This window comes from Hydra viridissima, unplaced genomic scaffold (assembly GCF_058129835.1).
Source record: "Hydra viridissima isolate aposymbiotic clone 2 unplaced genomic scaffold, HvirCarnegie_v1 scaffold_10, whole genome shotgun sequence".
In the NCBI taxonomy this organism is placed as follows: Eukaryota; Metazoa; Cnidaria; class Hydrozoa; order Anthoathecata; family Hydridae; genus Hydra; species Hydra viridissima.
The window spans coordinates 234,505-259,856 of NW_028324309.1; the positions used below are offsets into that span (position 1 = coordinate 234,505).

The following is a 25,352-nucleotide window of genomic DNA, read 5'->3' on the forward strand; positions in this document are numbered from 1 at the left end:
TTTAAATTTGTAATTTAAATTTGTAATTTAAATTTGTAATTTAAATTTGTAATTTAAATTTGTAATTTAAATTTGTAATTTAAATTTGTAATTTAAATTTGTAATTTAAATTTTTAATTTAAATTTTTAATTTAAATTTTTAATTTAAATTTGTAATTTCAGTTTGTAATTTAAATTTGTAATTTAAATTTGTAATTTAAATTTTTAATTTAAATTTGTAATTAAAATTTGTAATTTAAATTTGTAATTTAAATTTTTAATTTAAATTTATAATTTAAATTTGTAATTTAAATTTGTAATTTAAATTTTTAATTTAAATTTTTAATTTAAATTTTTAATTTAAATTTTTAATTTAAATTTTTAATTTAAATTTTCAATTTAAATTTGTAATTTCAGTTTGTAATTTAAATTTGTAATTTAAATTTGTTATTTAAATTTGTAATTTAAACTTGTAACTTAAATTTGTAATTTAAATTTGTAATTTAAATTTGTAATTTAAATTTGTAATTTAAATTTGTAATTTAAATTTGTAACTTAAATTTGTAATTTAAATTTGTAATTTAAATTTGTAATTTAAATTACAAATTTAAATTTGTAATTGAATTTGTAATTTTAATTTTTCAAATAAATTTGCATTTTAAATTTGTAATTTAAATTTGAAAATTAAACTTGAATATTAAATTTGTAAATTAAATTTGTAATTTAGATTTATAATTTAAATTTGTAATTTCAGTTTGTAATTTAAATTTGAAAATTAAACTTGAAAATTAAATTTGTAAATTAAATTTGTAATTTAGATTTATAATTTTAATTTGTAATTTCAGTTTGTAATTTAAATTTGTAATTTAAAATTGTAATTTAAATTTGTAATTTAAACTTGTAAATTAAATTTGTAATTTAAATTTGTAATTTAAATTTGTAACTTAAATTTGTAATTTAAATTTGTAATTTAAATTTGTAATTTAAATTTGCAATTTAATTTTGTAATTTCAATTCAAGTTTAAATTTGTAATTTAAATTTGTAATTGAATTTGTAATTTTATTTTTTCAAATAAATTTGCATTTTAAATTTGTAATTTAAATTTGAAAATTAAACTTGAATATTAAATTTGTAAATTAAATTTGTAATTTAGATTTATAATTTAAATTTGTAATTTCAGTTTGTAATTTAAATTTGAAAATTAAACTTGAAAATTAAATTTGTAAATTAAATTTGTAATTTAGATTTATAATTTTAATTTGTAATTTCAGTTTGTAATTTAAATTTGTAATTTAAAATTGTAATTTAAATTTGTAATTTAAACTTGTAAATTAAATTTGTAATTTAAATTTGTAATTTAAATTTGTAATTTAAATTTGTAATTTAAATTTGTAATTTAAATTTGTAATTTAAATTTGTAATTTAAATTTGTAATTTAAATTTTTAATTTAAATTTTTAATTTAAATTTTTAATTTAAATTTTTAATTTAAATTTTTAATTTAAATTTTTAATTTCAATTTGTAATTTAAATTTTTAATTTAAATTTTTAATTTGAATTTGTAATTTCAGTTTGTAATTTAAATTTGTAATTTAAATTTGTAATTTAAATTTGTAATTTAAATTTTTAATTTAAATTTATAATTTAAATTTTGTAATTTAAATTTGTAATTTAAATTTTTAATTTAAGTTTTTAATTTAAATTTTTAATTTAAATTTTTAATTTAAATTTTTAATTTAAATTTTCAATTTAAATTTGTAATTTCAGTTTGTAATTTAAATTTGTAATTTAAATTTGTAATTTAAATTTGTAATTTAAACTTGTAACTTAAATTTGTAATTTAAATTTGTAATTTAAATTTGTAATTTAAATTTGTAATTTAAATTTGTAATTTAAACTTGTAACTTAAATTTGTAATTTAAATTTGTAATTTAAATTTGTAATTTAAATTTGTAATTTAAATTTGTAATTTAAATTTGTAACTTAAATTTGTAATTTAAATTTGTAATTTAAATTTGTAATTTAAATTTGCAATTTAATTTTGTAATTTCAATTCAAGTTTAAATTTGTAATTTAAATTTATAATTGAATTTGTAATTTTAATTTTTCAAATAAATTTGCATTTTAAATTTGTAATTTAAATTTGAAAATTAAACTTGAATATTAAATTTGTAAATTAAATTTGTAATTTAGATTTATAATATAAATTTGTAATTTCAGTTTGTAATTTAAATTTGAAAATTAAACTTGAAAATTAAATTTGTAAATTAAATTTGTAATTTAGATTTATAATTTTAATTTGTAATTTCAGTTTGTAATTTAAGTTTGTAATTTAAAATTGTAATTTAAATTTGTAATTTAAACTTGTAAATTAAATTTGTAATTTAAATTTGTAATTTAAATTTGTAATTTAAATTTGTAATTTAAATTTGTAATTTAAATTTGTAATTTAAATTTTTAATTTAAATTTTTAATTTAAATTTTTAATTTAAATTTTTAATTTAACTTTTTAATTTAAATTTTTAATTTAAATTTTTAATTTAAATTTTTAATTTAAATTTTTAATTTAAATTTTTAATTTAAATTTGTAATTTCAGTTTGTAATTTAAATTTGTAATTTAAATTTGTAATTTAAATTTGTAATTTAAATTTGTAATTTAAATTTGTAATTTAAATTTGTAATTTAAATTTGTAATTTGAATTTGTAATTTAAATTTGTAATTTAATTTTGTAATTTCAATTCAAGTTTAAATTTGTAATTTAAATTTGTAATTGAATTTGTAATTTTAATTTTTGAAATAAATTTGCGTGTTAAATTTGTAATTTAAATTTGAAAATTAAACTTGAAAATTAAATTTGTAAATTAAATTTGTAATTTAGGTTTATAATTTAAATTTGTAATTTCAGTTTGTAATTTAAATTTGAAAATTAAACTTGAAAATTAAATTTGTAAATTAAATTTGTAATTTAGATTTATAATTTAAATTTGTAATTTCAGTTTGTAATTTAAATTTGTAATTTAAATTTGTAATTTAAATTTGTAATTTAAACTTGTAAATTAAATTTGTAATTTAAATTTGTAATTTAAATTTGTAATTTAAATTTGTAATTTAAATTTGTAATTTAAATTTGTAATTTAAATTTGTAATTTAAATTTGTAATTTAAATTTGTAATTTAAATTTGTAATTTAAATTTGTAATTTAAATTTGTAATTTAAATTTGTAATTTAAATTTTTAATTTAAATTTTTAATTTAAATTTGTAATTTCAGTTTGTAATTTAAATTTGTAATTTAAATTTGTAATTTAAATTTTTAATTTAAATTTGTAATTAAAATTTGTAATTTAAATTTGTAATTTAAATTTTTAATTTAAATTTATAATTTAAATTTTGTAATTTAAATTTGTAATTTAAATTTTTAATTTAAATTTTTAATTTAAATTTTTAATTTAAATTTTTAATTTAAATTTTTAATTTAAATTTTCAATTTAAATTTGTAATTTCAGTTTGTAATTTAAATTTGTAATTTAAATTTGTAATTTAAATTTGTAATTTAAACTTGTAACTTAAATTTGTAATTTAAATTTGTAATTTAAATTTGTAATTTAAATTTGTAATTTAAATTTGTAATTTAAATTTGTAATTTAAATTTGTAATTTAAATTTGTAATTTAAATTTGTAATTTAAATTTGTAATTTAAATTTGTAATTTAAATTTGTAATTTAAATTTGTAATTTAAATTTGTAATTTAAATTTGTAATTTAAATTTGTAATTTAAATTTGTAATTTAAATTTGTAATTTAAATTTGTAATTTAAATTTGTTATTTAAATTTGTAATTTAAATTTGTAATTTAAATTTGCAATTTAATTTTGAAATTTCAATTCAAGTTTAAATTTGTAATTTAAATTTGTAATTTAAATTTGTAATTTAAATTTGTAATTTAAATTTTTAATTTAAATTTTTAATTTAAATTTTTAATTTAAATTTTTAATTTAAATTTTTAATTTAAATTTTTAATTTAAATTTTTAATTTAAATTTGTAATTTCAGTTTGTAATTTAAATTTGTAATTTAAATTTGTAATTTAAATTTTTAATTTAAATTTGTAATTTAAATTTGTAATTTAAATTTGTAATTTAAATTTTTAATTTAAATTTATAATTTAAATTTGTAATTTAAATTTGTAATTTAAATTTTTAATTTAAATTTTTAATTTAAATTTTTAATTTAAATTTTTAATTTAAATTTTTAATTTAAATTTTTAATTTAAATTTTTAATTTAAATTTTTAATTTAAATTTGTAGTTTAAATTTGTAATTTAAATTTTTAATTTAAATTTGTAATTGAAATTTGTAATTTAAATTTGTAATTTAAATTTGTAATTTAAATTTGTAATTTAAATTTGTAATTGAAATTTGTAATTGAAATTTGTAACTCATGTAAAATAAACAGGTGCACCTACACGGTTTGTTGATTTGGGGTCCTTATATCAATGAAATATCCTTGGAAAATCATTTTATGTGATAATTGTGTATACTAATTGTAGCACAATATGAGTACTTTCAAAATCCTGCATTAAAATCCAACGGACTTATTTGACATAAAAGTTTTTATCCAAAAGTTTTCCTTTCATATATACGCTATGGATAGGTTTGAAGACCAAAATTTTTTTTTTCATAAAATTTTTATAAAACATGATATCTTGATCAGTAAAAATAGGGACTTTTTATTTTTATTTATTTAATTTCTACAAGAAAAAATTATACAAAAAATCTTTCTAGAGCAGAGTTTAGATTTTCTTGCTATTATACTCAGTTACACATTTCTGGAGATGCTTGGCATAATAAGGGTGGGAAGAATCTCGTTTGTACCTATCCCAATGAACCTTCAAGTGCGAGTGCAAGGCTTCCGTTGCCTGCTCACTGAAGAGGCCCAATTCCATTTTTTTTGTCTTGATGAACTGAAGCACATGAAAAAACAGTGCATGCGCTTTTGGGGTAACTGAAATTGGAAGTTTAATGTAGCTCTGTTGGAATTGAGCAATCTTGGATTCGTAGTCATGGTCCAAATTCTGGCCTAAGCAAGTAGTCACAACATCCTTAAATAGAGTATGTGTTTGAATGAAGCAATGAGCTTGAGTAAAATTTTCCTTTTCTGAAAGCAGTTGGAGTTTGCTCACACCAATCAAGAGCTTCATGCAGTCATTCCCATTGAAATGACCTCCATGGAAATGCTGGATGGGAATGTGAAGTGATGAGGGCAATTCCTTAGCTTGTGGCTAAAGATCACAAAGAGTTTTGATCAAGTGATTCACCACACCAAGTAGCAAATGAAGCTCCATGGAGGGATAGCCTCAAGGACGAGCTTATCATCAGGAAAATCGAGTATTGGCAAGTGAACAATATTTTTAAAGTCCTTTGATTTTCTCAAATCTCCTTCTGCTCTGATGAATTCGGAATGTTGTCTTCTGATCTCACCAAAAGTTCTCAGGTGGCCATAGTTTTGGAGATTCGATGATGAGGCATCACACCAACAACATGGATGCTTGCTGGTATGAGACTGTATTTTATATAAAATGTTTGCCAGATTGAGATCGCAAGAAATGATGAGAGAATCTTTCTTTCATTCTTCTTGAGCTTAAATGATATTCAAAAGAGTCTTCACATTATGGTAGCTCTCTGAAGTTTTTTGTGCAAGTGCTATCGGGATTTGTTGCTTTACACTTGTTGCTTTGGTTGAGGATTGAGACATAAGTTTGATAGTTTTCTGAACTGGGCTGTTTGGCGGGGTTTTATTCTCCTCCAAAACAATGTGAGTGAAGATTAATTTTAGAAAGGAGCCTCCTCCACCAATTCTCAACTTCAAAATGGCAGATTCTGTTAATTTTCGAGCTGATTTAAAGGCTTCACTGAGACTGCTGAGACTTAGGAAATGAACCACCTGGCATGATTCCTTATTTTCTGCGAGATTTATGCTGCTGACAATAAACTGGTCATGAATATTTTGGCCAGCTTGAGCAAACTTTAGAGGGAAACTTGGCTTCACAAATCTTACAGGACTAATTTAATCAGGGCTGAGCCAAGTTTTTGCATTAAATTGTTGGACAGTCTAGTATTCTCCTGTATTTGAACCCTATTTTCCGTTGCAAGAGGTTCTTTAAAGAGTTGCTGAGCTGATGATGGGCCTAAACAAATAAAATAGAAAGTTCAAAACCAATCAAGTGATTAAACTAGATTAAGATTTGAGGACTTAACTTAGAACAAAATTAGAATCAATTAAAAATATTGAAGGAGCATTTTTAATATACTTTAATTTTGCCTCTCTCTATATAGCCCTATTAAAATATTTGATTGACAAGTTCAAACGTTTTTTTAGATTAAATTAACAATATCAAATCAGCACAGCATACCTCTTCACTTAGACGACATTTTTCCATTTGGAGAGGCACTTTTAGAAGCTAAAACTGCTGATGCAACTTGCTCTGCTCCTACGGGATCTGCAGCTGCAATTTCCCTCAGATTTTCATCACGAGCTCCTAAAGAACAGTTGTGAGGAAGCAAACGTCCAATAATTGACAAGCACTTTGTTCAGCGCTTTTCAGCACTTTGAGAAGCCTGCTGTGGGAGTTTAGGCTCTGAGTCTTGGAATTTGCTTAATGAATGCTTTTCTCTTCCCTTTGTTGAAGGACTTTTGATTTTTAGTTTTTCCGTTAGCTCTTGGTCACCTTTTTTCATGCAAATGACACAAACAGATTTTCTGCATTCTTCATGGGTCTTTGCAAACGTTGGCATCTTCAAACTTAACAAATATATTCACAAAAACCTTGTTTACAATTTTCTTTCTTTTGTACAGCTGCCTCTTCCGGAAAAAACTCTGGATACGTACACAAGTTTCGATCTTTCAAAAATGCTCTTGAATCAACGTAATAAATCAAATTTTGAAAAAAGTTATAAAGATAAGAAAACTTAAATATTTGATTGGCAGCATTTATTAGTTTATTAATTTTTTTCACAGAGCATGTTTACAGTATGAAATTAGCACTGCCAAAGTCCGAATTTAGATCATTTAGTTTATAAATACTTAAAGATGCAAATTTCCATTTGGATGTTAATGAGGGATTTCAGCACACCTCAATATGGACTCCCATAGACATGTTTTATTACCAACTAAAAGGAATTTCATAGGGTATTATATTGATATTAGAACCCCAAATCAACAAACCGTGATTTGTTCGTAATTATGATAATAAAGTTACTTTTTTACTAGTTATATTCCTGTTATTTATTAGCTTATACCTTACTTTAGCAGTTACTGAATTGAATTTAATTGAGCATCAACATTCAATTTCATTAATAAATAAATTAACTTGAATGTTGATGAACGAATGTTGATAAATAAACTTGATGAAAGAATCTTTTCAAGAAACTAAATTGATTAATATGCATAATATTAGAACTGACGTCATATTGAATATACTAACAAAATGAAATGTGCAAAATTCAGTTATAAAATAGTTATTGAATATACTAACAAAATGAAAAGTGCAAAATTCAGTTTCAAACTGCTACTTGCAAATATAATATTTACAAAAATGTTAATAGGCGCGAATACGGCATGAAATTTGAAAACCGATTATTTCATCAGGCTGCTACCCATTGAAAAATTGTCATTGTTAGTAACAATTCGAGAAATAAGCTCTGCAACCGACGTTGAAAAAAGGAGCTTTTCTCCTTTTTGTTTATTCATAAATTTTCAAACCATCGATATTAAAAAACCATTCACATATCCAAATGCGGAGTTTTTCAATAACTTTACAACAAATATACTCAATGTCTATTGAAACGAACGAGTTAGTGATTTGTATACTGACTTCTTTATCTTTCGGTATATCTCCTTTGATGATTATTTGGCAATTATCAAAGCTTATGACTGTGAAAAGGTACTCATTTTTAGACAATAATAACTTAACTTATATAATGCAATTATTTAAGCTAAGTTATTCGTGTTGTATCCAGAGAGAAATTGTTATTCTTGAAAATATAATTTGATTTTCAATTGTTGCGCACTAAAGAGTAGGTTTTATTGAGGAAGCCTTTGAAAACGTTTCGCTTTGTTTTTCAAAATCCTAAAAACTTAATTTTGTCAGCATGCAACAAAAACTATTTCAAATAATCAAACAAATTTTTTAACAAGCTAGATTTAGTTGTCGAAATATGATTATGGGGTTTAAGCGTGAAGTTGGTTCTGAAAAAATATAGTTAGACCACCTGTTGGAAAAATCGAAATTACATTCTGAACAACCCAATATTTGAGGTGTTAAATCAATTTTCGTTTTTCATAGTCTTCATTATTTCTAACTTGATTGTAGCTTTTGTTTGCCAACCTATATCGAGTTAATCAATTTTCTACTTCTCTGAAAATCTTTTCTTTTTACAAATAATAGTATTCTCTATTATAAATAACCTCATTTATAACCATTCAAAAATATTCATTTTAAGATCTGCATAGATTTTCCATTGGTGAGCTTTATATATGATAGCCTGAAACAGCAACAGCTGCTCAGTGAACTGATTTAGTGCAGACAGCAGCATTTAATTATTATGAAGATATTAATGAATTCAAGTCGAGAGTACACTTTCAAAATGCCTTCAATGCTATGTTACTTTTCCGAGATTGCGAACGTTGAATTTCCCCTCATTTGTATAAGTTATTGTTATTTAAATCCTACATTAACATCTAGACAAGATTTAAACATCCATCAGATATAGGAGTCTCAGAAACTGGCTCACCACGACACATTTTTGATTGCAGCAATGATGTAAGTGTAGGTATACTTCAATTTAGCCTAATGTTATATGGCAACTTAAAACACTGTTGCAAGCAATATTAGATACGGTCTCCACAGTTTAACTGGGTAATTTTTTATTAAAAAAAAATCTGTCTTTAAAGTTAGTAGTAGTTTAAATAGTAGTAAAAGTTATTAGTAGTTCACTTTCTGTCTAAATCTAGCCAATTTTGTAGTTTCTTGTATAAAAAAATAAGTCCTTTTCGAGTAATTAACGACTAAAGGTTAAAAAAAAAACGACTGAATTCGTTTACCATACAGTCATCTAGAATATTTGTAAAACTTTCAACATCCAAGCTCATTTGCATATCATACCTAAAGGTAGCTTTAGGCTTTTCTATTAACAAAGGACAAATGGACATTTGCATACATAAGGTATATTGTATGGGAAAATAAATAGAGCTGTTTTAGAAAAATTACCAAAAAACAGTTCTTACATTTTCGGCAGCATAAAATTTAATTAAACCCTAACCCTAATGTAAAAAAAATCATAATGATATTCGTACAAGTTCTAGAGAAATTTGATTCACAAATAACGCTATTCGAACATGCATTTTTTGCAAAAACGGCTTTAAAAATGTAAGAAAATGTATACAGCCATAACTTCAAACACAATGAGCAATTAGTGATAAATAAAAGATCTAAAAAATTGTGCGAAACATTCTTCAGAGTTCATGCAAAGCAAAAGCATCAAGAATAAAAATAGCTAAGATTTGAACTCGACTTTTATTTTACTGAATTTCTTTACATTTAGAACATATGATACCTTTTCTCCCAGCTGGTAACATATTCATTCTGATAACTTTAAAGAATAGCAGCAATAATTTAAAAATTTGGGCAAGGTTAATCAAACAGTTGACACAATAGACATCAAATTATTTTTAAAGCCGTAACACTCAGGTCTACAATAAATCTGTTTAAAAGGTCCGTATGTTTTAAAAGTCTAGTTTTTTCAAAATTTCCTTTTTCAGTTATCCTTATATTATCCTATCAGTATTTTTTTGAAATAATGTTTGTGGGACGGAGAATTATCTTCTCTTCATAATAATTACAGAGTTAACATCTTTAGGATGGTTAAATGTAGAAAAGATATAACGGTAAAAAAAAAGTTTTACTTGCTTTTCTTTAAAAAGTTTATAATGTAGCTTAGTGTTGTATTACTCCCGAACAATGAAATATGGCTAATTTATTTAAATCCAAGATATTCAAGCTCAGAGAAATAGTAAACAAATGTAAATACGAAAAATATCTACTGAGCTTTAAAAAAAAAACTCTCAAATATAGTGTAAAAAGTTTCATAAGTTACTTAGACCTAAAAGACCATGGGCTGAGTTTTGAAAGTGGAAAGAAGTAGAAAATTTTTTTCTGATATTGGATTATATTTTTTCAAAAAGTTTTGCAGATATCATGAAGCTGAGGATTTATAACTATCTTGAATCATGTAACATAATGATTATCTTGTATCTTATAACATAATGAAGAGACTTGTGCTTCTTCGTTATATTACAGTAAAAAGCAATCTGCAACTTAGTATCCATGCTCTAACAGCTTGTGTAAAGATGGAGGCGCGATATGCATACCATACTAGTTTACAAAAGGTGCTGAAGTCATGAAGCAATAAGATAAATTACTAATGTATTTTGCTTTTAAAGTAAGTTCAGAGTCTGACGATTATCAATAAAGTATAAGGAAATATCTTTTTTTACAGCCTTCTTGGCTGTGTGTCTTTCCTATGTTGGTTCTTTATTTGAATTTTTTGCTATCAAATGGAAAGGATTTGTTCTTTAGTTTTTGCCTGAAACACTATTGATGTTCATTGTATACCACAAACAAGTCTTACACCTTTTATTCTGATCCAGCAACTTAAAAGTGATAATCTTAAAATTCAAGTTTTTTCATCAGGATTTTATTTGCCTAAAACACCAAGTTTGTTCATTTCAGTTCATGTAGCTTAACTTATTACACGAGTGGAAATTATTTCACTCAATCCTAATTATATTATCAGTGATACTGTTTTACTACCTTATCATCCACCATGGCCATCAAAACTTGAAATTTATTCTTTGCAGATAAATATTTCAAATTTAAATTACGAAGGGTTTAACTGAATTGATGAAGGTATTTATAAAGTTTCAAAAGCTGTATTAAAAACAAAGTCTTTTTGTATCAATAGTTACTCCCAAAACAAAGTGCTCACTAGAAAATGTTGAGTTACATGTAACTTTATTTGATCTGATTACTAGAAGACTTTTACAACTAAATTTTAAAACTTTTGTAATAACAATCATATAATTATTGGGATAGCATTAATGCAGTTTATTGAGAACCTCTTTAATTTTTCTTCAACGACTTGGTAATAATGTTCAATATGATCAAGATCAGAATCTTCCAAACCAGTCAATTGAGCAAATTTTTTGCAATCTCATGATAATTTTTTAATCAAAATATTCTTTACTTTTATTCATTTTCTAAAAGAAGATTTCAGATGATTTTTTAATCAAAATATTCTTTATACTTTTATCCATTTTCTAAAAGTAGATTTCAGTTTCAACAATATGTGATAAGGATCTATAAGTTAAATCATAGTTATAAGTATAATATAATAATTTAAGTTAAAATAAATTTATATTTAATAAAATTTACTTTTAGCCATGGTAAGTTCTAAACTTTGACCAAGTAGTTATATGCTTTCTATCATAAAAAGTGATTGACATTTTGTTGGGCTTTAGTCGAAATTCTCAATTATTGCTAATCCTTTTCTGACTTTTTTTTTTCCACAATCGTTAATTATGGAAACTTTATATTTCTTTTTTTCTTTTTTTTTTCAGACTATTTTGAAAGAAAATATTCCTATCTAAAACAAAATGAAATGTAATACTAATGTTGACTTTCTTAAAACATCATGTCTAAGAAAAAGAAACAAAAAACTCAATGGAGCGACAAATATGCAACTGAATTTGAATTTATTAAAAAGTGGTCGGAAACGACAGTAAAGCGTATTGCAATTTATGTTCAGCAGAATTTTCACTTGAATTTGGAGTTCTAAGTGATATTGTTCAACATATTGATAGTAAAAGCATAAGTCGTTAACTCTTGCTTGATCATCAAATAGAAAAGTAAATAAGTTCTTCAAAAAAATAGATGCATCAAATAATGATCTTGATTGCTGCTAAAGAAGCAACATTTGCGTATCATACTGCTAAGCATTATTAGTCAATTCGTTCTAATGATTGTACGAAATTTTTTTGAAAAAAAACAACAGAAATGCTACGAAATTTTTTTGAAAAAAGTTTACACTTGGAAAAACAGCTGCTGTCATAACTTGGGATCGCCGGTTACAGTTTACGGTATACTAACTTTACGGTATACTTTGCGGTATACTTGGTATAGTAAAAGTTAATATACAGATAAGTATACCTGTTGAGTTTTATTTGTGAAGTATTTTTGGAATGGCTTGAAAATTTATTAATTATATTTTCTTAATCAATTAAATTACTGGACCATGTCTATTATTTGACTAATCATGATTAAACTGTTTGTTTTTTTTAATTCAATTTGTTTCTCAGATTTACTTAGTAAAAACTTTAATTTGTGAAGTTAATATATTTTTTTACCAGGCTGTTTGTGCTGCTCTGCACCGATTAAAGATTTAAGATTGTTTATTCTATAGATTTTTCTGATCTAAAGTAAATTAATACTAATAGTAAAAAAAAAAAATCAATAAGTAAAATGTATAGTTAACGTTTTATTTTACAGTATACTTTACGGTATACTGTACGGTAAACTGTACACTAAATTTTTAGTATACCGTACACTAGCGATCCCTGTTCATAACACAAGTAATTGTTTATTGATGTGACAACTTAAAGTGAACTAGAAAAGGGTAATTTTACTGCTCTCGTAACAGATACTTCTAATCATAAGAGTATCAAAATGTTCCCTGTAATTGCAAGATTCTTTTATCCAGTCATTGGTGTTCTTAACAAAAAAATTTCACTACAAAGAATTCCAAAAGAGCAGCTAACAACAATTTATAATTTAATTTTGGAAATAATTCAAAGACCAAAACTTAAAGGAAAAAGTAGTTGCACTCACTGCTGACAATAGAAAATTGAATTTTGGTGGAGTCAATCGTAATGGTGTCAATAATGTCTGGCGTATGCTTCAAAACGATTTAAAAAGAGAATTTGTTGGAAATTGATGTATGCCTCATATAGCACATAATGCTTCAAATGCAGGATGTGATACGCTTGATATTGATATTTAAGCAATTGTTGTTAAAATTTATAAACATTTTAACAACAGTGAGAACAGAAAAATTCAAATACTTTTGTGATGAAGTTGATTCATACTATAAACCGTTGTTAAACCATTTAAGCACACGCTTTTTAAGACTTCAACCTGCAATTTTTTGTCTAATTGAGTTTTAAAATTCTTTGAAGGATTACTTTACATCGTTAACAAAGTTCCACCAGTTATCAAATCCTTTTTTGACAACAGTGAAAACAAATTTTGGATGCTATTGCACATCAACTTAAAAATTTCAAAGATCCAATAAAACTTATTGAATCATCATCTACAACAAGTTTTGAAGCAGCAAATCAAATAAAAATATTGAAAAGAAAAATGATAAATAGAAAAAGATTGAGATTTCTACCTACTGATTCCAAACCTGAATTTCAAAAGCTAAATGAATCTACGAAAAATCAAGTAATGATTAAAGTGAATGATTTTTAAAAAACTATAATCAATTATATTCAGTTATGGGAAAATTCAATAGCCGGTTTGCAAGTTTTTATATGGATGATAATAAATAAATATCCTGATTGGAATGATGTCGAGTTATCAACTCAATATGTTAAGAAAAGATATGGAGAGCAGTTAAATAATATTATTAATCTTGATTTACTACTTGATCAATATGGCTTAATTCGTGATTTTGTTATACAAAGTTTATCAAGCTGGTCAAACTTAAAACTTTCACCAGAAAGCATTTGAGTTAAAATTTTCATAAACTTTAGAGAAATTCATTTTAAAATTTAATTCATGCTTTAGTCAACAGCGTTTCTAACGTCAATTTTTTAACAATATATAAATTGAAGTTTTGTTTAAAATGTTAAAAAAGAATATGAAAAGCAAAGCAAAGAATTTTTGATAGCAAAATATTGGTCAAAACTAATCAAAGTATTGTTCAAAACTAAGCAAAGTATTGTTCAAAACTAAGCAAAGTATTGTTCAAAGTTACGTGGAAAGAATGTACAAAATAATTTATCTTTTTTTAGATTTCCAAAGGCCATTTTTAAAAAAGCAATTGAAATTAATTATATTGTTTGTATTCTCTTACTGGGATTATTGTCATAATGTAATTAAACGCACCAATCGAAATACACCATCGACATTTAAAAGTCTTTTTTGAAACCTGAAAGCATGGCACAATTTGTCTTTTATTGATTTCCTCCATTTCCTTAGTTCAATCCAATATACTTGCAAAGTAAAAAAAAAAATCTTTAAACAACTTTAAAAAGTTGTCGTGATTTATCGGTGGTTTAAATAAACAATTCTGTACCTGAGATAAAAATAATTTATCTTCAATATACTTACTTTAATATAGAGTCAACTTAAGATGTTTTTTTTCTTAACAATGTCTCGTTTAAGACATTATACCATCACTTTTCAAGGTAACACTCTTAGAATTATCTGTAAACGCAATTTACCAAAAGCAATCCTCTTAAGCTAAATGTTCAAAAGAATTAGGTGTCGCAATGAATCATTTATAAGTTTACCTTCCATACACACGACATCACTTAAAGATATTTTTGATAGTATCCCAGTTTCAAAACAATGGCTAGTAGAAACACAAGGAGGCTTATAAAACCTACCAGCTTTCTATTTTCTGGTAGTGAAGGTGTAGATGTTATAAAGCCCTTGATCCATGTTAAAGTGAAATGATTTCAAAAGTATATTTTTATATCTAAAAAAAATTACAAAATTATGAGTTTTATCCCATGAGAAAGCAGTTCCTAAAACTGGAAAATTATCAGATTTAATAAATTAAAACATTAAGGAGAGCAGTTAAACAATTTTAATTGTTGCCAAATAAGCAAGACATTATTCAGTTTCTTGATAATCCAATGACTGTACCAAACCTCCCTATGGAAATAGATGCCGGTGACCGACGTTTATTTAGCCAGCATCTTAAGTTTACATATAGCTCAGTACAAGAGTATCCACAATCCCCACGACTCTAATAACATCAAGCTTTGCACCAGTGCTTCAAAATATGAAATAGCACTTTGATGTAGATTTGTCCTTAGTTATGTCTTATCAAATAAACTTGATAGCACGTTTGCATCTATTCCATTTATTGAATAAATTTGAAGATTAAAAGTTTTGATTTTTTCTAAATTTTTGATTGTTCAAAGTTTCTTAAAGAAAAAAGTGAAGAAAAGATTGGTGTAGGTAGATTCTACTATTTTCTTGGTAGTTATGCTAATTTTATTTGTTATAGCTCGAGGAGAGTATTATTGGAAATGCAACTATTGGGTTGAGGAATAATTCATGAGCGTTTTTTTCAAATTTATTTTAAACAAAAATACTACAACGATTTTATCAATAATATACTCAAAGAATTCGTCCAACCAAGCCCTCAATTCCACGTCATTATTGAACGATACACCGCGCAAAGCGTTCGAAAGCGATCGAAACAGATGAAAATCTGACGGCGCCAAGTCTGGAGAGTATGAAGGATGAGGCAGCACTTCCAATTCGAGTTCTTGAATCGCGGCTTTGGTCATATTGGCGATGTGAGGACGGGCGTTGTGTTGCAGAAGAACGCCATTTCGCCTATTTGGTCTTTTTTGCTGAATTGCTTCGTTGAGTCGGTGCAGTTGTTGAACGTAGAGCTCCGCATTGACTGTTTGGTTGCGCTCAAGCAGTTCGTAATGAATTATGCCTTCCCAATCCCACCATACACACAACATGATCCTTCGAGGATGAAGGTCTTTTTTTGCTCGCGGAGTCGCTTGTTTTTTGGGGCTGAGCCATTCTTTTCGCTGCTTCATATTGACGTAAAGGCACCATTTTTCATCGCCAGTGACAATGCGGTAAAGAAAACGCTGTTTGTGACCATGTGTTGAGCGATGACGAGCGAGCAAACCGGCGGCGATTGTGGAACGTTGATTTTTGTTGTTTTCGCTCAAAGTGTGTGGCACCCAAGCGCCGAGTTTCTGAACCTTGCCCATTGAGTGAAGGTGGTTCACCACAGTTTTTTGATCACAATCCATCTGCTCCGCCAATTCTCTGGTCGTTTGACGTGGATTTTCGTGAAGAAGTTGATTCAATCGCTCTTCGTCGAACTCAATTGGTCGACCGGTGTGTGATCCGTCCTTGAGGTCAAAATTCCCATTTTTGAAGCGCGAAAACCAACGGCGGGCGGTACTTTCAGGCATTGCTCCTTCTCCATACACAGCACAAATTTCACGAGCAGCTTCGGCGGCCTTCACACCTCGATTAAATGCAAAAAGCAAATGGTGTCGAAAATGCTCAGTTTTGTCCACTTGACTTTCCATTTTAATGATCTGAAAATACACAAAAATAAAAAAAACTAACAAATCAAAACACACTATCTTGTAGAGCAAAACATTCTCTTTCAAACAACATAAAACATTTTGCCAATGCATTTTTAAATTTGAAAAAAACGCTCATGAATTATTCCTCAACCCAATAATAATAATAACTAATTAATTGCATTTTGAGCAGCATTCTGAAATACAATAAAGTTTTTTATTAGAGTTGCATGCCTCTTTTTTATTAGAGTTGCATGCCTTTTAACCTAATATAATGCATCTTACCTATTCATTCAATACGTACTTTTTCACTGAAGTTACATATTTTAAATAAAGTTTTTGTTTGAAACAGAAATGAGATTTTAATAAAGTTTGTCAAATCGTGCTCGTTATTATCATAGCTTGTCTAAGGTAGGGTAAATTTGTGATACAAAGTTTTTAAAGAATGAAGAAAATGGCAATAATGTTGTTGATTTGATGATCCTTTAAGCTAAGGAAGTTATAAATATCAAATTAAGACAATGCTTATTAACGCTAAAAGATTTTAGTTTAAAATTACGAGCTTAAATATATTTTTACACAACTACAAGAAGCCGTAAACTCGGCCGTCCTAAAGATAGTCTACACAAATGATATAGTTCCGGAACGATTCAACAAATAGTAATTAGACTGCATATACCAAAATGTCAGGGCAATAGAGAAGGAAAAAGAAGAGAAGGACGGGTAAGAGAAGGAAGAAGAAGAGAAGGAAATGGAAGAGAAGGAAGAAGAAGAGAAGGAAGGGGAAGAGAAGGAAAAAGAAGAGAAGGACGGGGAAGAGAAGGAAGGGGAAGAAAAGGAAGAAGAAGAGAAGAAAGAAGAAGAGAAGGAAGGGGAAGAAAAGGAAGAAGAAGAGAAGGAAGAAGAAGAGAAGGAAGGGGAAGAAAAGGAAAAAGAAGAGAAGGAAGAAGAAGAGAAGGAAGGGGAAGAGAAGGAAGAAGAAGAGAAGGAAGAAGAAGAGAAGGAAGGGGAAGTGAAGGAAGAAGAAGAGAAGAAAGAAGAAGAGAAGGAAGAAGAAGAGAAGGAAGGGGAAGAGAAGGAAGAAGAAGAGAAAGAGGGGGAAGAGAAAGAAGGGGAAGAGAAGGAAGGGGAAGAGAGGAAGGGGAAGAAAAGGAAGGGAAAGAAAAGGAAGGGGAAGAGAAGGAAGGGGAAGAGAAGGAAGGGGAAGAAAAGGAAGGGGAAGAGAAGGAAGGGGAAGAGAAGGAAGAGGAAGAGAAGGAAGGGGAAGAGAATCAAGAGGACTGTGTTGAGAAGGAAGAGGAAGGCGTAGTCTTAACGAGAGAAGTTTTAGTTAGAATAAGGAGCTGAAAATAGCATCTTGATGCTCCTAAAAGCAAAAAGCGCAACAGCTAAAACAACGCACTTCTTAGAAAAGTCAACAGTGACTTTGTTTATTTAGAAGTTTTAAATTGCCGCGTGAATGTTCAAAACTCCAAGTTTTAAGATTTTATCATGAGGTTTGAGGGAGTGAAGATATGATCTAATAACCTTATTACAGGAAATGCGCCAATGTTAGCAGGCTTTGAAAAATGACATAAAAAGGACTTCTTTGGTTCAAGTGTAAAAATCATCAAATATCAAGACTAAACTAAGTTTTTTATTTCGATTTTGGTCTAAGTTTTTGTTTTGCTATTTTACTTTTTTTTTTTGCTACTTTAGCTATGGATTTTTGCTACTTTAGCTATGGAACAATGGATTTCTCAGACGTGCTGGTTTTACTTTGAAAACTTTATTTTGTTACATGAGTTCATCTTCTGCAAATTTCTTTTTCAAATTTCTTCTATAAAGTTCTTAAAGTTAACTTTTGAAGATTTTTTCTCTATATTTCTTCTTTATATCAGCGAACAAAAGACGTCTCTTAGTTTTCTTAGACGTCTTTCCAACTTGAAAGAAGACACCTTGAAGATATCTTAAATAGGTCTACGTTTTCCGTCGAAAAGACGTCTTACTCAAGATTGTTTAAAGGCGTTTTAATGAAGACAGTTTAAAAATGTCTTGTTTAAGACGGACTAAAGACTCTTTTTTCAAGGTGGTTACTGCAGATAACCAAGATAACCAACATAAGATGACTTTTAGTTGAAAAGATCCTTTGCGCAAAACTGCCTAAAATGATTAGAGATGACATACTTTAAAAAATTTATTACGACAGCTTAAAGATTTATATAAATAACTTAAGAAAACTGCAGGAGAGATGGGAACGAATTGATCACCGGGACAATATAATCTTTTAGTTTTTACTCATTCACTTTCGCCGTACTAGGAGTGAGGTTGCAATTAACCATTATGCTACTCTCAATGATTACTCGTAATATTTTTTCATATGGTTTTAAAAGGTATTGGAAAAATAGAAAGTATAGTTTTTCTTCATCAACAGTGATTTTTTTAAAAATAGCAAGCTGATTCAAGTACATTTTTAACTAGATAACTGTATAGGTTAACAACTACTATATTTTGAATTTTTATGTGTTAGGTGTAAAATAGCATATAGGGTAAAGTAGGGTAATTTCGTCAGGGAGATAATTTCGGCACCCCTTCAAAAGACACCTTAAAATATTTATTTATAGGAATATTAAAATCAACGTTGGGTATTGTAGCAAGATAAACAATTTTCCTAAAAATATTGGTTTAAACTTTTATTTTTACATTACAGGTACGCTAATTTATGATTATTAGCTTTTCTTAACATTTTTCCCTTTTTGAAAGTGTAGAATAAATGATTTTTTCTCGGAATTTTTTACCAAAAGTTGTTATTTATTTTATTCAAAAACATAAACTGAATAAAATGTGAGCAACAATAAGATGAAACTCAAAGTATGTTACAAGATATATAAGTTTCCCCAAGGACTGCTCTAAGGAGATAATTTCGGCTTATAAATAGTTTTTAATTTCGCCAATCCCGACTTTGCCGACCTGTGCTTTCTCTGAAACCAAAATGGAAATAAGCGTTTGAAATATTATGTATAGAAGAAGGTTGATTTCAGTAATTCAGGTAGTAATAAGATAATAACGAGTTATCAAAAAATTGAATTAGTGTCTCTGTGAAGCATTATAAAATAATAGTTCCTCACGATGTAAATTAAATTTTTTTCATATATAATAATATGTATATAATAAATTAATAATTTATTTAATACAATAATGTGTGTGTGTGTGTGTTACCATCATATAATTCAAAATGTGTAAAATATGGTAATTGGTCAAATGAATCATTAAAACTAGCAGTATAAGCAGTTTTAGTTGATAGTTGCTCGAAATATTCTGCTGCTAAACAATATAAAATACCAAGGCAAACACTACATGACTATATAAAACGAGCGTCTATTGATAATTGTGTTAAAAAGTTAAGTGCAGGACACCCAACGACACTCTCAGCTTTTCAAGAAAAAGAACTTGTTGAAGTTCTTCTGACTTAGTCACAGAGATTATTTGGTCTGTCACCAAAGGATGAGAAACAAATAGTATTCCAGTTTTGTGAAGAAAATGGAATTATTCACAAGTTTAATTGTGCAACTAAGCCAGCAGGAAAAGAATGGTTTAGGGGTTTTTTGAAATATCATATAAAACTCTCTGTAAGAGTTGCTAAATTAACGTCATTATATCGAGCCATTGATTTTAATAGAATAAAAGGTAATCGTTTTTATGATGAACTAGAAAAAATAACCTTTCATGCCAATGAAATGCAGATTATTCCACCATCAAACTTGTTCATGTAGACGAATCTGGATTGTCTATATGCCATAAACCAGGAAAAGTTGTTGCCCCGAAGGGAAAACATTGTATTGGTCGCTTAACAAGCTCCAAAAGAGGAAAAACAATTACAATAGCTTGTTGCCAATCAGCAAGCGGATTTTTTGTCCCTCCTATGTTGATTTACCCACGTATTCGAGTGAGACCTGAATTTTTAGATAAAGCCCCGATCGGTTCTATTTCTGGTGGCAGCAAAAATGGGTGGATAACAACTAATTTTTTTGAATAATGGTTTGATCTTTTTTTACAGTCCAGCAACAGTCAAGAAACCAACCAGCTCTTCTAATTTTAGAGGCAGATTCAAGTCATAAGAAAAATCTTAGTGTTATTATAAAAGCTCCTGAGACAAATGTTTTTATATCATCACTTCCGTCCAAATGCACCCACAAACTGCAACCACTTGATGTTTCGTTTTTTAAAAGCCTCAAAATATTCTCTGACCGAGAAGTTGGTACTTGGCATCGTTACCATCCAGGTTGTCCTGTAACTGAATTAGAAGTTAGAGAATTATTTGGAATAGCTTATGGGAAAGCTGCAACTGTTCAAAATTGTCAGTCAGGGTTTAAAAAATGTGGAATATATCTATTTGATAAAAATGTGTTAACTGAAGAAGACTTTGCTGCAGCTAAGGCTACTGATCACTCGTATGTTGTATCAAAAATTTCAAAACCAAATATTACCTCTGAAATACACCCAATTCTCGAGAATGGGTTAGACTCTGCTAAAGATTAGGTCATATTTATTTTATCACAGAAAGTGTAATTGCTTCTCAGAAAGGTAAATCATTTTAAAAGATTTATTATTTTTACCATCTTTCACCAATTATTTAAAACACAAATGTAATTATTTTTAAATCAAGCAAAATAATAGCTTATGTTATTTTATTAACCTAAAAAAAAGTTTCTTAAAAAAATAGTTCAAATTTTTTATAATTTACATGTTGCCAAATTTTATTCATCTTTTTTAGTTAAATATTTTTATTTAGAATCTGCTTGACCAAACTCATCATTTACACTTCAGAAGTCATTAGAACTAGCCATCTCTGATGAAACCTCACAACCTCATGGTGTTACATTCGGACCACTAGCTGGACTTGACATTAAAAATACAAAACGAGTAGGTATAAAAACGAGGATAAATCACGGTGAAAGAATTACTGGATCACCATATAAATCTCAGCTAGAGGAATCTTTAACTTTGAAATATAACAACAGGCAGCCACGTAAAAAGTGCGTTAAAGAAAATATATCTACACATCAAAAGACGTGTTTGAATAACGATAATGCTAAAGGTGCAGTTAATAAACAACTTTGTCCAATGTGCCAATAAAGTTATGGGGATCCTGTCGATCCAAATTTAAAGGATAATTGGGATAAATTCTATAAATGCTGTAGATGGCGGCATGAAGCATATGCTGCTATATGTGGTGTTTATGCTAAAAAAGTATTTACTAGTGACGTCATATATTGATAAACTGTTTTTTAACTTTCTATAAGTAAATAAATCTCATTTTATAAAGTTTTCTTTGAATTTTGTATTTTATTTTTTTATGTTTAACTATTGAAGCTATGTAAAATATTACTTTATGAACTATTTATGAGCTTACTCACATGAATTCTTATTTAAACAGAATTTAGGAATAATCATCGAAATCATAGAAATTAGTTAACAATTTATTTACAATTTTACTGATGTATTCATACTTTACAATTTTACTGATGTATTCATACTTTACTAAAATAGATGGTTAAAAAATTATGAATCTTTGCAATTGCAACGCCCTTAATTAAATGTCAATTAGTTGTAACAAATTCCATTTAAGAGACAATTACTTTATACAATTAAGATTTATAGCTGCTTACAATATTTAAATTGTATTGATGCGTTTTCAACGAGGATCTTAATTTTCTTAAGTATGCCGAATTTACCGTACCATTGTGCCGAGATTACCATATTAGGTCGCTAATTTTGTCATTTTTAAGTATTTTGTAAAACAAATTTTACATAAAACTTTTTTAACATTATTAAAGCAACCATTGTCTATAAACAACAAAATAGCTTAATACTCCGAAATTACCCTACTTTACCCTAAGTTTATTATTTAGCTAAATTTATTAATTGTATAAAAGATACTGCCATTAATATGTTAACTATACCTTTTGGGGCACGTTGATCTTTTACTATGCGGAGCTCATTTATCTGAGGATAAAAGAGTCCCATATTAGACTTTAAATGTTTTTGTTTAAAAGCCACACAGTTAAAAAAGTGGCATGTATAAATGAGAATAAAAAAATCATTTATAAACAAACAATAGCATGTAGTCTTCCATTTTTTAATTTTTTTTGTTTTATAAACTAATATTATGAAAAATACTCATTAAAAAGAAATATTTTCATTTAAAGTTTTTTTTTTGCAAATATAGTATATATATAATATAGAATAAAAAAAAAAAATCAGTTAGAGTTGTATAAAAAGTGAATTAATGAAAGCAGCTGTTAATGAAGATTACAGCTGAAGTTGAAAAATGTTTATCAAGTTATTTACTACTTGCATAAAAAATTAGCTATTATCTTTCATTTCATCTAAAATTATTTGGCATATGAATTTGCATTAAAAAACAATTAAATCTGCCCATCATCATGGATCAAAAAGTTTTATGAAAAGACAACCAGAGTTATTTCTACGAACACTTGATGCAGCTAGTTTCGCTCATCAAACATCTTTTAACAAACACGGTGTGGGCGAGTTTTTTCATAATTTTAAAACAGTAAGAAATCAATATATATGTTTATAACTCTAACTTTACATATCATTTAGGCGAATCTGATTTTAACAGCCGTACAAAAACCAGTTAAAGTTTTAGCAGGTAGAGGTAGTAAAGAGGTTGGAAGAATAACATTAGTAGAATAAGAAATATTTACAAAGTCGTTAAAAACATCGTTATCTAAATGTTATGCTTCAAATTCCATTGGAAATTCAATCCTCCACTATTTATTTTTCCTCGGATGAAATTTCATGATTACATGATAAAGAAAGGTCCTCCTGGATTTTTGGGATTTGCAAATCCTTCTAGTTGGATCCCAGCTAATAATTAACGTTCAAGAAACGTTGTTATAACGTCCGTTTAGATTCGTTTAATGTTCGCTGCAAACGTTACGTGAACCAACTTTTGTGAACTTCAATTTACAGTTCTTGAACGTTCGATGCAAACGTTCAATTAACCGGCAGCGAACGTTGTTTTGACGTTCACTGCAAACGTTATTTTGACAGCTCTTAAAAGTTCATATCGAACGTTCAATATCGAACAGCGGGCGTTGACCTTACGTGTATATATATATATATATATATATATATATATATATATATATATATATATATATATATATATATATATATATATATATATATATATATATTTATTCAGTTGAACTTTTTATTTTAAAAGGATAGGTTTAAATGGAGTTTACTAAAAATTAAAGTGCTATCTTAACTTTTAATTACTGCTTAAAATTCAACTTAGCCAGCCATATACATGTAATGCTTTTTTGAACTTTCAGAGATTTACTTGACTAGTACAAATTTATTATTTTTACTAGCTGAATTACATATCAAGCTCACTTGAAAGACTATGATTTATTTAAAACATTTCAAGGATAATGGACACAACTTAAAAATATATGTAACACAAAATAACACCTCTTGCAGTAAAAAATTTCATATATTACCTCTTTCTATATATATTTTATATATATACATATATATATATATATATATATATATATATATATATATATATATATATATATATATATATATATATATATATATATATATGATTTGAATGTTGACATCTTGTATAAGAGTGTATGTAATGTTAATAAAAAACATCAAATAATACGAATTCTCTAAATACAAATATTAATTTATTATGAGAAATTTAGATTTAAATAGATTAGATAGATTTAAAATAAAACCTTTTTTTTTTTCTTTTTTCATTAAAATAACTTTAAACTTGTTATAATAATAAGTTTAAAACCTGAGATATTCTTTAAAAAAATATAATGCTAACATCAGAATACTTTTATATCTTTTTAAATGCTAACTATAAAAAATTTGGGCTTTAGAATATGAAAAAAAAAAAAAAAAAAATATTGCATTCTGTTGCTTGGTTGTTAAACAATAACTTTTGCAGGTTTTATTTTCATAAAAAAATTACAAAAAATGCAAAAACAAGTCTTTGTCAAAATAAATATTTTTAATCAATCTAACAGGTATCAGGTTGATAAAAATTAGATATGCAGCATCATATTGTGACAGTTGCAAAGCACAAAAATTAAAAATTTCTCATAATAAATTAATATTTGTATTTAGAGAATTCGTATTATTTGATGTTTTTTATTAACATATATATATATATATATATATACACTACCGTGCAAAAGTCTCCGCTCATGTGTAATATTTGCAAGGAACAGTAAATGCAATACATTTTAGGATGATTTTAAATATATAAAAAGAAAAAAATGTTAATATAAAAAGTTGATGAGGCCAAATCATAATTTTGCATACTTTTTCCTTTTCTTTTTGTTTCAAATAATTTTGTTTACCTTTGTTTTGTTGAGTTCTGCTGCTAAAAACATGGCAGAAATTTTTCTATATGAATAACCTTTTTCACGTAAAATACATATAAAGTTCTTCAGTATTCTTTATTAAATTTAAAACTGCACAAAAGTTTTAACCAAAATATTTTTTGTAAGCTTAGGTTTGACAGTAGCATGATACTTTCCGGCATGGTAAGGATGTTTTCAGTATTTTTAATTGGTTGCTTTTAATAGACTTATGTTTATATTTATACTTGAAAATGGCATTAGTGTGCGCATTTAATGTCTTGAATTTAATAAAGAATTTGAGAAATGGTGAAAGTAAAGAAAGAATATTGTGAAGAACTTCGTGGCAAAATATGTATTTTACGTGAAGAAGGTTATTCATATAGAAAAATTGCTTCCAGGTTAAAAATATCCGAATCAGGTGTGAGATATGCTCTACAACGATTGCATGATATTGGTTCCAACAGTGACAGATCACGTTCTGGAAGACCAAGAGTTACATCACGGCAAGAAGATACGTTTATTGTTGTGTCCAGCAAAAGAAATAGAAAAATTCCAGCCACAATTTT

The 25,352-nt window shown here is 26.5% G+C and overlaps 1 pseudogene; it reads right to left on the minus strand.

The window, feature by feature from the left end:
• Positions 1-4,769: 4,769 nt before the first annotated feature.
• Positions 4,770-6,771, minus strand: LOC149882474 (uncharacterized; annotated as a pseudogene).
• Between the last annotated feature and the right edge of the window lie 18,581 nt (positions 6,772-25,352).